Genomic DNA, 13,780 nt, shown 5'->3' with positions numbered 1-13,780 from the left:
TTGGTGACAGGCAACAGTACACAGAGCCATAAGCTCCTCGTTGGATGACTCGACGATGGGCACGATTGATGGTGCTAAAACAACAAGAGGGAAGGGGTGTGGGGGGGGTGTGCCACGTTTGGAGCATCTCGATAAGGAAGTACAAGACAAATCCTTTCTGCATTGCGCATCCAGTCTACCATCTGATCCATGGCCGTCCTCTCCGCTCCCCTTGGCTGACTTATTGAAGGCGTTCTGGGACCAGCGGGAGGGGTGCGGAGCTGCCACACCAGTTCACTGTTGCATTTCCCTTGTTGCGTGCATCGTTGGCCCTTTTTTTTTTTTTCCCCTCTCCCTCTCTCGTGCGACGACACAGGGTCGAGTTGCCGTGGGGCTGATTTAACTTGTTCACCGCAGTCCACTGTCACTAGCCACATGCCTGCCAGCCCAGAGACCCCAACACAACGCTAAGTGCTCCTGAAAATGCCTCTTTGGGTTGATTCATTTTTTTTTTAAAAGAGCGTGTGGGGTGATGGGTTGATTAATGCCGAGTCTATCACTTTTTTCCGACATCATGTTAGGATGTAATTTAACGCGGTTTGACAGAGCTGACAAGCGCTCCCCAAGTATTTAATGGCCAATGGGGATGGGCTTGGCAATCGATTCGTTGGTGGTTCAGAAGTGTGCACAATTGATTGTTGATTGATGGGTAATGTCTTGGAGCAACTCGAGCAAAATGGAGGACACGACTTGGTTGCAAACAGTACAGGTGCTGTTTATTTACTCGAGTAGTTTTAAGAGTATTACATAAAAGTGCCACCTAAATCCGATGCATTATTATTACCACTCGTGTACGACTAATGTATTATACCGAGGTTATGGACTGTTGCAAAAAAATGAACACACATTGAACAAGAAGTCATGATGATGATGATTTTTTTTTTCCCGAAAATTCATCAACATTATCGTGAGTGAACACTGGGCTATTGTCTCCTCTGCTTTGAATGTTTGTGATCCATGTCATGCAATTAAAAGACAGCTTTTCGGGAGAAGGGAAACGCCTTAATTGGCATCTTTTCAGAAAATGTGCTAGAGTTAAGGGGTAAAAGAATGAGAATGGGCGCTGAACTTCAATTTTGACATATTTGTATACCCCAGTCACAGTGTCTCAGTGTGGGACAATTGGGGTGTTTAAGGGGGGGAGGGAGGGGGGGAGTGATTCTGGAAAAAGTCTGCTGCCTGTGGCCAAAAGAATGAACTATGGCACACTGGCGATTGTGAATAGGCCCTTTTACAGGTCACGGAATCCATTCAGATGCCTGACATTGTTATTATCCGACTGTCATAGATGGGCCTAATTAATATTCAGATCATAGGCCTCCGCACAACATTGTACACAAAATAAGCCATTATGGAACTTTGGTCAAAGAACAAATGTAAGATCCCATTTTTGAATGAACACAAGCAAGAGAAAGTGAAAGTGTGACGGTGTGTTTCAATAAAACTGTCAATGACGCATGCCACAAATAATCATTATTTTAGCCTGTCACTTCTCAGCTCATCACGTCAGTGGGGAGTTCATGAGTTATGAAGCATCTTGGCAAGGAGCACCCCCGAGTCAGTCGGCCAACGCGCTCACACGGCAGCGCTCCTCCTTCAGTCGAGAACACAAATTTCCATATGATGATAAATCTGCGGTTAGGAAATGGCCGTTGCAACGTTCTCAGCCCCGAGGCCTCACGTTATTGTTTTATTCTATTAGTCACTTATTACCAGCAATCACAGTCAACCCCCACTACCCTGTACACAAAGCCCCCTTATACATGACATTTATCAGGCGTTGTACAAACGTTGCAAACATATGACGGTGGCCCTCAGAGCTGCGGGGCTTTGGAGGAAGGTGGGGGGGGGGGGGGGGGGGGCAGCCAGCTGGCCCTCAGTGCATCTGTTCCCGGAACTGGGCGGCAGAGATATATCATATATATATTCCAATTTTGGCATTTGCTGACAGGATACAGCACCATTAAGTGTTTTTCTGCAAACACCTTGGCGATGTAGCAAAGTCTGACTGTGCACTTGGAATCACCCCCCCCCCCCCCCTCAGATGTTCAGGCTTAGTTGCCACTCGAGATCTGCGGCCCCAAGGCTAGCAAGCGACGTCACCACGCACAGAGTAATTACTATACAGTCTTATATAACGCCGAGGCACTCACAAGGCGATAACGCGCAATTAAGCCGCGAGCACAGATTTGTACAGTCTTGCATCTCCGCAGACATGAAGATAAAGTGGCCATTTGAAAATGTCAACTACAAGTCGCTTAATCTGATTATTTTCAATTAATATGCATGCCCTTCTGTCTTGGAGATGCTGCACCTATCGACGTTGATAAATTGAGCTCATTGCGATGGGAATCCAGTGCAGAGATGTTCCATTCGTTTCACTCGGCCCTAAACTTGCTGCTTCTAGTAAATCCCGCGCATGTGAATCCGTTTTAGGAGCGGTAGCGCTCAAAGGTGCGACACAGTCTTCGAGAGGTGTTGGGAAATAATTGTCATGTCATTTCAGCGCCTTGCATAGTCCATTTGCGTCTAGTTGGAAGGCAGTAGGCAGCCGTGCATGACAGGTTCCAGAAAGCGAGGGTGGGGGCTGAAGTGTTTATGGTGTCACCCAGGAGGGAAGTGGCAAGCCGGGCCTGAAGAGCCAGTGCAGTCAGGATCTCGACAAGCTCACCCACAGATGAGATTTGCAGGGAGAAATGAGGACAAGCAAGTCTCTGGTGACGTTCTTAGAACCATCTTTGCAGTTGAATAGACATTTATAAAGGATTCACCCCCCCCCCCCCCCACCCCTTACGTGAAGAAAAAAATGTGAAGGCAGTGCCGTCACATTTGAGCAGATCCTTCCATCTAGCCTGAGGGAGAGTGGCGCTCAACGTTTGAAGATTAAAACATCCACTGTCATTTCCTGCTCCAGTGGTTGCTTTCGCGCGAAGAGCGCCGATACGAATTGTATTTTCCACCCCCTTCGGAGCTGATTATCGGGATCCAGCCTTTCAGTGGCCCCCGATGTTTCATGGTGGTCCCGGGGAACAAGCCGCCACAGAAGCAGAGTCGGACGGGTGCGGATCAGCTGGGTGTTGTATTTGTCTAAGCCATTGTTCCAGGCGGGTACAAAAAGGTGAAGCATGGCTAAATCCTTGCTACTTCCGTTCGAGGTTCTTGTGTGTGCGCTCATGCGAGGCCCTTCCCTCCCATGAATCTATTTTTGTGCGCCGTGCAGCTCTCAATGTGCTCGCTGGTGTGTTTAGAACCTTCGTTCAGTCTTCCCCTCTCAGCCCATCGGCGCGTTAGCAGCAGCAGGTCCGGTCCGGAGAAAGGCCCCGGCTCGGACTTGATGACGTCTAATAGAGCCATCCGTCAAGTGCCTGTCCAGCCGACCGTACCGCAGGGTGTTGGCGTTAATGCTCAGGCAACGTGGCGGAAGCGCCGAGGAGCACGGCTCTTTGTCAAAGAGCATTAAATGTGAAGGAAGTAGTTAAGTAGGTTTAGCCGGCGTCACAGTCGCATGGCCAGAACACAACAGTGTTTTGCTTTTTTTTTTAGCTCCCCTCGGACTTACAGCAAATTGACTTCCATACAAGTCTAACTCTGTTCAAGGAGACCATTCAAAATTGATTTCTTCCATTTTGGACTTGGGAAAATGGATTTTTAAAGGTGTTAATTGGACATAGAAAACGATGAACATATCAAATATATCGTAGACAAAATGCCGAAAATTGCAAAATTAGTAAAGCATTCCTTTAAGCTTTGGAGTTTTCTCACTTTTTTTGTTCCATCGTGGTCATGACATGAAATGTGATACACAAACTAACCCAAAGACACCTATAGCTTCACTATTCCTTATCCACAATGGGAACCGACCGATCTCGATTTTTTTAGGCCGATTTTTGTATTTGTCGGGATTAAAAAAAATTAAAAAAAAAAAAAAGAAAGAACCGATTAAGCGGCTAATTAATCAAAAATAAAATTGAGTAAGTAACATTTTTGGTCCCCTAAAACAATTAATTACAGGCAAAACAGTTATTAAAATCTGATTTATTTATTTATTATTATTTATTTTTTATAAACACTTTAAGAGTTGATATTGGGCGATTAAATTAATTTCTTGATTAATCGGGTTTAAATAAAAAAAATGGGGTATAGAAACCAACGAGCGTGCCTTGTTGTGCCATGTGATGATGTATTCTTAGGTCGCCTGTCATTCTTAACCTTGAAATGACATGTCAAGACCAACGTCAACCAAGGACCTCCTTGACTGACAAAATCCTAATCTTTACTCCTCTATTTGTAAACGGCGCAACAATCAAATGTAAAATGAGGGACACCGCTTACTCAGTGCACGTGTCAAAAAAAAAAAAAAAGCAAGCTCAGCAGATCAGCAGCAAGATAGATTGGGTTCATCTTTGGCCCACGCTCCCAAACCTAAAGTTTCACAAAAGTCAGGCTGGTGGTTTTCGGTAAGTCATCCGGTACGTATACGCACACGCAGACACTCTGGAAGCATTGATGCAAGCCAAAGCCGGCGAGAAAACTGCTGACTCTGCCAAACCGAAAAGCTCTTCGGTGGCCTGCGCAGGAGGCCTGCAGCACGTTCAGGTAATTGGCTCATTCCAACAAGGAAGTAAAGGGAAAGCAATAAAAAAGGAAGACCTGGAGTTTCGCCCTAATTAACTCAACAATCTGAATCGGAATTACTGCGGAGAGCATTTTTCAACGGGTTCTGATCAGTGGCACAGTCCCCGGCGGCTATTTCAGAATGTGCTCGAGATCCGTGGACACCAGCCAGCTTCTGTGTGACCTTGGAGAGTGAGAGGAGCCACAGTAAGAGTTGGCGTGGTGTGCCAAGCCAACACTGCCCACTTCACATCTTGGAGAGCTCAGCACACCAGCGCTATTTTTATTTATTTTTTTTTGCTTGTTCAAACCCCCCCCCCCCCAACTCCATTTGCGAGCGTGCTTCGTTTTCATACCTAATTATTGGCATCCTGTGTAAATTGCCAGTAACACCACGTATTATCACTCGGCGGATATGGCAAGCGTGGTTTGCATGCCGCCTTCATTTCATCAGTTGGCGTATGAAACACCCGAGCATATACGCCGTCTTATTTTCACGCCAATCATGTTGCTGATTTTTTTTTTTTTTTTTTTTTGCAATTTCTGGCGTGTGACTTAAACGTCGGAGCGGAAGGGGGGGGGGGGGGACAAAAAAAAACTAAAAGCAGTTTCTTTATGGAAAAATATTTCTGACATACATCTCGACACTTCTTTGAGAATGTTGCCTCGGGCGGTGGGTGAGACGCTTCAGCTGTTTCCAATACAAAACTCTCCTTTAGCGAAAACAGCGGTGGAGATGCAAAGATAGCGCATGTTAGAGGCTATGGATCCCGATTCACTCGGGAGCGGCTGCTTGTTTAGAGACTCGCTGATCAAAGCGGCCCCCCCTGAGAATGGCTCTATTAGATTTCACACTTTCCCCCCAGGAGCCCGGGAGACAACACAAAGCATACTTCCCTATGTCAATAAATATTAATTTGGCGTTCAGATCAATCCCCCTTTTTTTCCCCCAAGTTTGTCCGTAACGCAACATGTTACTACTGATCAGGCCAAACAGATAAACATTTGGCCAAATAAATATTCACGCAGGTTGGATTAACGCGATATAGTTCAAGTGATAATTCCTGTTTTTCCAGCCTTTTTTTTTTTTTTTTGCACGCATTTTGGGTTTTGGGAGATTGCAAGTTTAATTGGTTGGGACGATGTTGCGATTGAGGTGACTTTCTGATTCTGAACGCCAAATGAATGGAAAACCGTGCTCGGATCCCCTCGAGGGGCAGCGGCACTCTGTCCCCTTTAAGCAGGGAGTCCTTGCTGCCACAGGCCATGAAAAAAAAAAATAATAATTCGCTAGAGCTTTATGAGGAATTCTGCATCGATTCTAGTTCGTCAGTTTCCCATCGAATAACAGCAATGTCGCCGTTCACCTACAACAAGCCGGCCTGATTTCCCTCCACCAACCTGGATGCCGAGCAAAAACCAGAGGTTAGAGCTCCATTTTCCTGTCTCGTTGCCACGTCGCCATGACAACAGAAACAGAAATCGCAACGACTCTTGGCGACAGTGCATCACAGTGGCCCTTTTGTGGCACGCTAAGAAGAAGCCAGCTTCACTCAGATGAACATTTAGCGCCGTGAAGAAGAAAGATCAGGGAAGGGGAGGTTTCTCCCGAAAGGAGCCGTTTTGCACCTCACATCAAAGCATATTCTGACGAAGTCTTGAGAGGCCTCTACTGGCGGCCGGGGTCCTAACACAAGCGTCGTAGTGGGAGAAACAAAGCGCTTGCTGACATAAGAGGCATTTATTTGCAGGAAGCGGCTACTGTTAAGTGTGAAAGCCCAAACTCAGCGGCATACAGCGTGGCTTAAAACACGCCCGCTTTCGGCAAATTCCACGCACGCATTTGCCTGATGGATTAAATGTAAGAAGTGAAAGTCTCTCCCCGCCTCGCGCTCGGTGTTTCAGAGCATGTGTCTGAATGCGTTGAATAAAACAGTCAAAGGCTTCACACAGTTCGCCGAACAATGAAAATCGATACCATTAAACACTTCTTTAAGGAGCCGAAAGTGTTTCCCCCAGCGGCCCCCGTCAGTTTCTATCAATGGTATCTTTTTTACAGACGCTTGTCAATAAAACATTGGGAGCATCTGAAATTCTTCATTACATCTCAGAGGAAGCGCGTTTTTTTTTTTTTTTTTTGAAGGTCCCGGTAACAGCAAGATCAATCGAGAAAAATCTTGGGAGGAGCGCGAGCGCCTTTCATGCGGCGCTAACTTGTTTCTTCCCGTCTGGACCGGGCGTCCAATCAGGGCGGCCCGTTTCAAAGCGCTCCGACCGCAAACGTCGCGATCATCCGCTTCCCGAAGGCATTCCAATTCCTTCACAGGCGTATAAGCAATTTTTACAGTAGTTAAGCAGAGGTGGAACCGCTTTCACATAATCTCGCTTAGACCGACTCCACTGTCGGCCCAGTGACAGATCCTGTTAAAATCCCCTCGCTGAGCTCAAGCACAAAGTATCGTAAGCTTTTTTTTTTTTTTTCTTTGTGCAATAAACACTCCAGGATGGACTGCAATCGGTGTTATCCGCCCTTTCAGAATGCTAAGACATCCTCCACCCCAGCAAGTCGCAGCTTGCGACACCGGATGTTTACAAGTCTTTTTTTCCAAAAGTCGCTGTAATTCAGCATTAAGCAGCAGGTTGTGACACACACACAAAAAAAAAAAATAATCATAATAATATCCTGGATTGGATTCAGGCTGAAGCATCCGGGTCACATGATGTCAGGGTGCAGCAGCAGGTCAGTTAACTATTAGCCAGGTCAGGTTATTTACACCCCCTTTTTCACCTCTTTTACCAAGCCGACTAGTCATTTGCATGGCTAACTTGACACTAACTTGATTGGAGGAGGCAGCTTTAATTTGTTTAACCTTAAGCTGACCATGACAAAGTGGCCCTTTCACAATGCGCCAACGGGCTTACACAAGCACAAAGAATGTGTGGTAGCAACTCAAATGTGACTATACATCAAACGCTTAAGAACTGATGGAACCCCCCTCCAAAAAAAAAAATACCAAAGTTTTCGGTTTGACGCATTTTAATAGGAGCTTTATGGGTTAGCAGTAGCAAATTTGTCAAGTACAGTGGCGCAGTCGTTTGATCACTTCTGATTCTTCTCAGGAATGAAAATACCCCCCCCCAAAAACAAAAAAATCATGATCGAGAAATAAATTCAGGTATATTTTAAACTTTAATCCATCAACGCCGTATCTCCAATTTGTTAAGTAATCTCATTGAAACGCTCAGCCACAACTTTTTGTTTTTCCATTTCTGAGGCTGACTCCTGAGATGGCCCCTCCCCGCCCTTTCCTCACCCCTTCACCCCATCCCGCCTGAGCTTCATCAAAGCACAAGGAGCTCCCGGCTCACGAATGCTTCAGACGCTAGCACCAGCGCTAACAACCCCGGAGAGGTTTTTCAAGAATTCTTTGCAGCGAGTTAAGGTCGTTTTCTCTCCCTTCCACCATCTTCTTTATCATCAGCACCCCCTTAAAAAAAAAGACGCTTTTCTCGATTAAATCCGAGCTCGCAGCTCAAACTGGCCTTCAACTTCCTGCCCGAGCCTCACTAAGCCTGTCATTTCTGGCCATTATTTACTTTAATGGGCTTTGGCTGATCCCGACGCAAAAGCCTCGGAAAGGAGAATAATGCGTCCGAGGCTAGCGGACCCAGACGCAGGCACGGGGCCGCCTGTAGATTAACTATGGCAGATGGGCTTTACAGGGGCTTCCTGTGAGCGCTAGTGTTGATTGAGAGGGCATAATGAGAGAGGTGGTCTCCTCACAATGGACCTCACTGCACCTCTTGCGGCCAAACAATCCCTCCCCACCCACCGCAGCCCAGCTCGCAGAGCCCTCCGGCACTCGCTCCGGTGCCTCTGCGAGGAAGTTAGGAGAGCAGAAATGAGCACAAAAGCAACTGTAAATAGGCATGAATGCTAATCCAGCATTAATTGGTCGCAATTTAAATCGGGTGTGCACTCTCGTGGTCCAAAGACCTAGGCCCCCACTTTTCATTGTGGACTTGACCTGCTTCCGCTACGTGAGGGACTGGGCTAAGACCGATGCAGAACTGTAGCCCAACAAAAAACATGTCTTGTGCTTTTTGTTCAAGGCTTTACAAGTGACAATGTTGTTTCACTCAAGGAGAACAACTCACATTTGCAACAAGTCAGAGGAAGAAAACAAAAAAATAAAAAATAAATCAATTCAGAATCAGGCTTCTTCCAAATGTGGATAAAAATCTATGTATCGGATATCTGCCAATGAGAGTGCAGAGTAGGAAAGGCATATATGGCTCCTCCTTGTCCGCTTGACGTCATTAAAACACATGCGTGCAATTTGAAAATCTGCACATCCAGGTCATTTCATGCGTTTCAATGTTTCATGTGGGCCATATCGGTTATTTTATAATTAATAACAAAAAAATAATATTAATATGAATATTAATATAATAATAATAATAATAATAATAATAATAATAATAATAATAAAATAATATAATATAACATAATATAATATAATTATATAATATAATATATAAAAAAATAATTAATATTATAAATATAATGGGTCAAAGCCGACAACTTTCTTTCAGATTGTCTGTTGTGGTTACCTAGCTAGTGTTGACACTCGGCGAACGAGGTGAAGGGCTAAAAGCCCTCAGCTGCACCCGAGGGTCAAGTTTGTGTACAAAAGTTAAAATTCGCTCGCATGGACTCTCTCTGTCGCCGGCTCGGAAGTTTCCACACAATCGGCGGCCCCCCAATTATCCCTTTCCTCCGAGCGCCTTGAAGCAAGTTTTTCTTAACTCCTTTCACTGGGCTCTTGTCAAGCCGTGAAAGAAAAACTAACCACCATGTCAAGAGAAGTCTGCTGCCTAGCAACAGGGCCACGGTTGAGGTCTGATTTGCTTCAGCTTTTTGAGTAATGGGGATTGACAATGTTAAGGCAGTCACAAGTGTTGTTTGCCACCACTGAAACGCAAACAAAAAATTCATTGTTTTTGCTAAGTATTGAGCATGATTGATGTTTTAGGCAACACAATGGCATCATTCATTTGCCCCCTTGTGTTTTTTTTCCAGGATTGATGTCATATCTTTTCATGGCCGGTTAAAGGTTTGTGAAGGGGCATGAAAACGTGCAGCTTTTAGTCTCGCTTGCACACATTTCTATAACTGGTGAACTTTAATGATGCCATTCAGGCCGCTCTTCATCTCACCCAGAAATAATTCAATAAGAGACTGTGGCCTTCAGAAGTCTCTGTGTCCTGTCACAATAGCCGACGGGCGCACAAAAGACAACGTGAAGGCAACAAAGAGGGCGTCCTGAATGCCACAGCCTTTGATTCGTGTGTTCAGTGACTTTTTTTTTCTTGGGATTTGTTTTTTTATGAGGCACCTTCACTCACAACTTAACACTCAAGAGTTTACAAAAAAGTGCTTGGATAAACCAAGTACATTTAGAGGTGCTGACAAACTTGATGTAATGGGATGCTAGTATGACTTATGAGGATTAATAGTATCAAAGATTGAACAAAATACATTTTTGGCGGTCCTAAGCTCCCAACATTTGTGATTTTAAGGTTACGACCGGTGCACAGTAAACCGGCCGAAGAATATAGAACATTGTCACACTGCACACAAAGACACATTGCTACTATTATTAATTATTATTTCTTTTTTTTTGTGTTATTAATAGTTATGGACTATAAGTGCTTTTTATACAATTATTCAGGTAATTATTACTTTACTACTGTGATAAACTCCGGCACATTCAAATAATAATGTTCTTTAAATGAAGTCACACAATGTAGTCTAATTTATTTCAGAGCATTTGTAGTTATTCAAACTATCATTAAAATAAAAATAAATAAATAATAATAATACTGGCTCAGCCATTTGCAAATGAGATTTCAAGCACCCAAAGTGAAACGGTCATCAAAAAATGTTTGCTATGTTATATACGGTATACTGAAATTGGTGTATACAAAGTCACATATTTAAGATAAAATCTGATTCCAGTTTTGAGAAATCATAGGGGATATTTTTAAAAAAAATTATATAATTTGAATAAATATTCAAACTTGGTAAGGCACTTTTTTTAATGGTTAAATCAGCTCATTTCAACACAAATTATAATTTCTTTGTGTTTGATGCCGCCGTCACTTGAACGTACAATTTTGACGCCATTAATTTCCTCTAGCCCCCGACGAGCATTTCTCCAAATTACACAATAAGAAAGCCAAACATCATAAAAAAAAAAGAAAAAAAAAAGTACAAATATAAGGATGGCCTATTTGCATTTTCTGCTCACTGGGAGGAATCTGGAGGCCACCGGGCAGAGCGTGGAGTCGACAATAAACTCGGAAGGCCCAGGAAGCGACGGTGGGCGAGTCCACAGAGGGCCGCAGCTCAAACAGAGTTGTTATCTTTAATCCCCCCGCCCCCCTCCTCCCACCATCCATGTATAGAACGTTTAATCTGAATATATTTCTGCCAGCCAGGGGTTAACATGGCCTCGGTGATAATACTTATCCTTCTCGGGCATAAGAGAGGAGAAGGCGGAAAAAAAAGAACTAATTATCTTAATTGGATGTGCAAAGCCCCACCGTTCACTTTATGCGTCTCGCATGTCCTTTCAAAAGCGTGTTTCAATATGCGCAGGCTAATCTTTGGCGGCGCTCCGCTTTATGCGAGGCCGTGTGACGATGAAACGTCTGTATTATCGGGCACGTGTGTAATTTCATCAGTTTACATCACGGTCTACCCGACCCTCCCCGCTGTTGGCGTTTGATCTTATCACAGAACATGCCATCGTGTTCAACACCACGCCATGATGGTGCATACGATGTGCTATAAAGGTGTCAAAGATGAAAAGAAATGTGCAAAGATTGCATCAAGACCACAACATCTGCTTTGAATCATTCTTTATCAACTCAACGTACAGTTCAGCCCGTTTAAATGGAATGGGAAGATCTCGCCAAACGTTTGTTTATCGATACGAGTGTTGATGCGGCCAAGAGGAGTCGTCAAAGTGTGGAAGTAGTCGCCGAACTCCAGATGGAACTCTTAAATGAGTTTATCAATTGCATTTAAGGACTATTTGTTTGTTTGTTTGCAACATTACCTGAACCTTTACGGTCACTTAAGCAGAACTAATGCACCAACTACAAAAAAAAAAAAAAAAAAATGCAATAGTTGTTGGTTGAAGCCGACGTTTACTTTTGACAGACATAATCTTGAATGATCAATCAATGATGTTGAGTCGTAATTTTTGAAACGCATTTTGTTGTTTAACAGGATTGCGCTAAAATCGGCAAATGAGTTGAGCGGAACTAGAAGCAAAGAACTGATTTAACGGTGGAGCAATTGTTGTTGCAGGAAAGAGGAGACAATTGTCAAATAAATATAAAAATATATATTTATATATAACCGAGCCCTAAACAATTAATTAATCGTTAGTTGCGACCAATGAGGGCACCATCCATCAAGCTCAACCCAAACGCTTAATGATCATTTACGCCCACACCCTTAATCTGTAATAAAGATTCCCCCCCCCCCCCCCCAATATATACAAACACGTTAAACTAGTCAAGAAGCAGAGCAGCAAAACAAACAATGCCTCTCTCGTTGTGACGTGGCATGAGAAAGTCTTGGCGCGTCGATAACAAATGGCTTCTAGCACTCACGCCATCTGTCCTTAATGAGTCCATTTTCTCCCATACTGTATTGTGCATCGCTGTACCGGCATTTGCATAATTGTTCAAAGATTTTGCGGCGAAAGAGACATTCATGCTGAGCGAGAGTCGTAGGACGAAGAAGAAAAGGAACAAGTGAAGATGTTTGGGAGGGAGAGGGAAAAAAAAAAATAAAATCATTTTTCTCCCCCCACGGTAACCTAATCAGGAGTTGCTTTATCTGCTAATCCACATTTAAACTTTAACCTGTAGGGGGGCTCTTTGTGTTAGTTAATGTAAGCATAAAGGCAGAGGCCAGCATGAATGACTAATCAGATCTATCATACATTGTGAGGGCAAATAGCTTTTCAGGAGAGTGACTTCCAAACTTGAAATAAAAACAATGGCCACGTAGGAAGAGAGGGGGGGGGGGCGGAATACATTATCATTCAAAAGGCAACTTCTTAATCAGCTCAGCTGCCATACAGAAAAACGTGGATGTTGGGTCATTTGGTAAATGGGGAGTGGGAGTATTAGTGGGGGGGGGGCAGAAAGAAAACGACGGGCAGCTGCTAATGGAGCCAAAGCGGGAATAAAAAGCGGACGGACAGGCATATTAAAACGGCAACAAAATGTGTGGAACTTAATAAAAAGTAATTGGAGGGAAAATCTTGACACGCCCACGGGACACGCCGCCATGACAAATGACACTCACGACAGATGACATATTAGGCTTTTAATATTTCAGAAGCAGCAGCGTCGACCGACAATCGCTCATTCACGGCCGTATTTCGAATGGACGGCGTTTTATATTGAAGAGGGGCACCAATTGAATTTGTCCAAAAAAAAAAAGAAATAAAATAAAGATCATTTAGTGTGGCGCGATGAAAAAGCACCAGTCGTCCGAGCAAACATAAACTGTGAATATTCATAAAGGCCGCGTGGAACAATGCATTATTTACTCGCGTGACGCAAAACACTCCAAGTCAATTAGCTGTCACGATTGGCGCATGCTAAACGCCGCAATCCACGCAAGAGATGGAGTGAAACTGTAGTTGTTGTGGTGCCGTTTTTTTTTTTTTTTGTTCCTCTGTGCCTCATTTCACAGCATTAAACGTCCGCTGACAAGACTTGACTCCGGTGGGACGAGCTCTTAAATATGTTGTGTCAGAACGGGTGACAACGCGTCTGCGCGGCAACAGCAATACGGGTCCCAGTGGGTTTTGTTTTTTGTTTTTTTTTTTCGCGACGCGACGATTGTTTCAAAGCATTTCAATCACAACAATGTATTCCACTTTTATCAGCATTTAATAAGGCTGTCGCTTGGATATTTTTGAAACTCCATTAGCGGATGGGGCATGCATCTGTTTCGACTTTATAAACAATCTGTTATTCAGTGCTAATCGCAACGATTTGATGTGGTATATTCAGAAAACTTCTAATCCAATCC

This window comes from Idiotropiscis lumnitzeri, chromosome 19 (genome assembly GCF_059441095.1).
Source record: "Idiotropiscis lumnitzeri isolate Australia: NSW breed Sydney's pygmy pipehorse chromosome 19, RoL_Ilum_1.0, whole genome shotgun sequence".
Taxonomy (NCBI): domain Eukaryota; kingdom Metazoa; phylum Chordata; class Actinopteri; order Syngnathiformes; family Syngnathidae; genus Idiotropiscis; species Idiotropiscis lumnitzeri.
The sequence above is the reverse complement of the archived record's forward strand: the minus strand, read 5'-3'. Positions refer to the sequence as shown.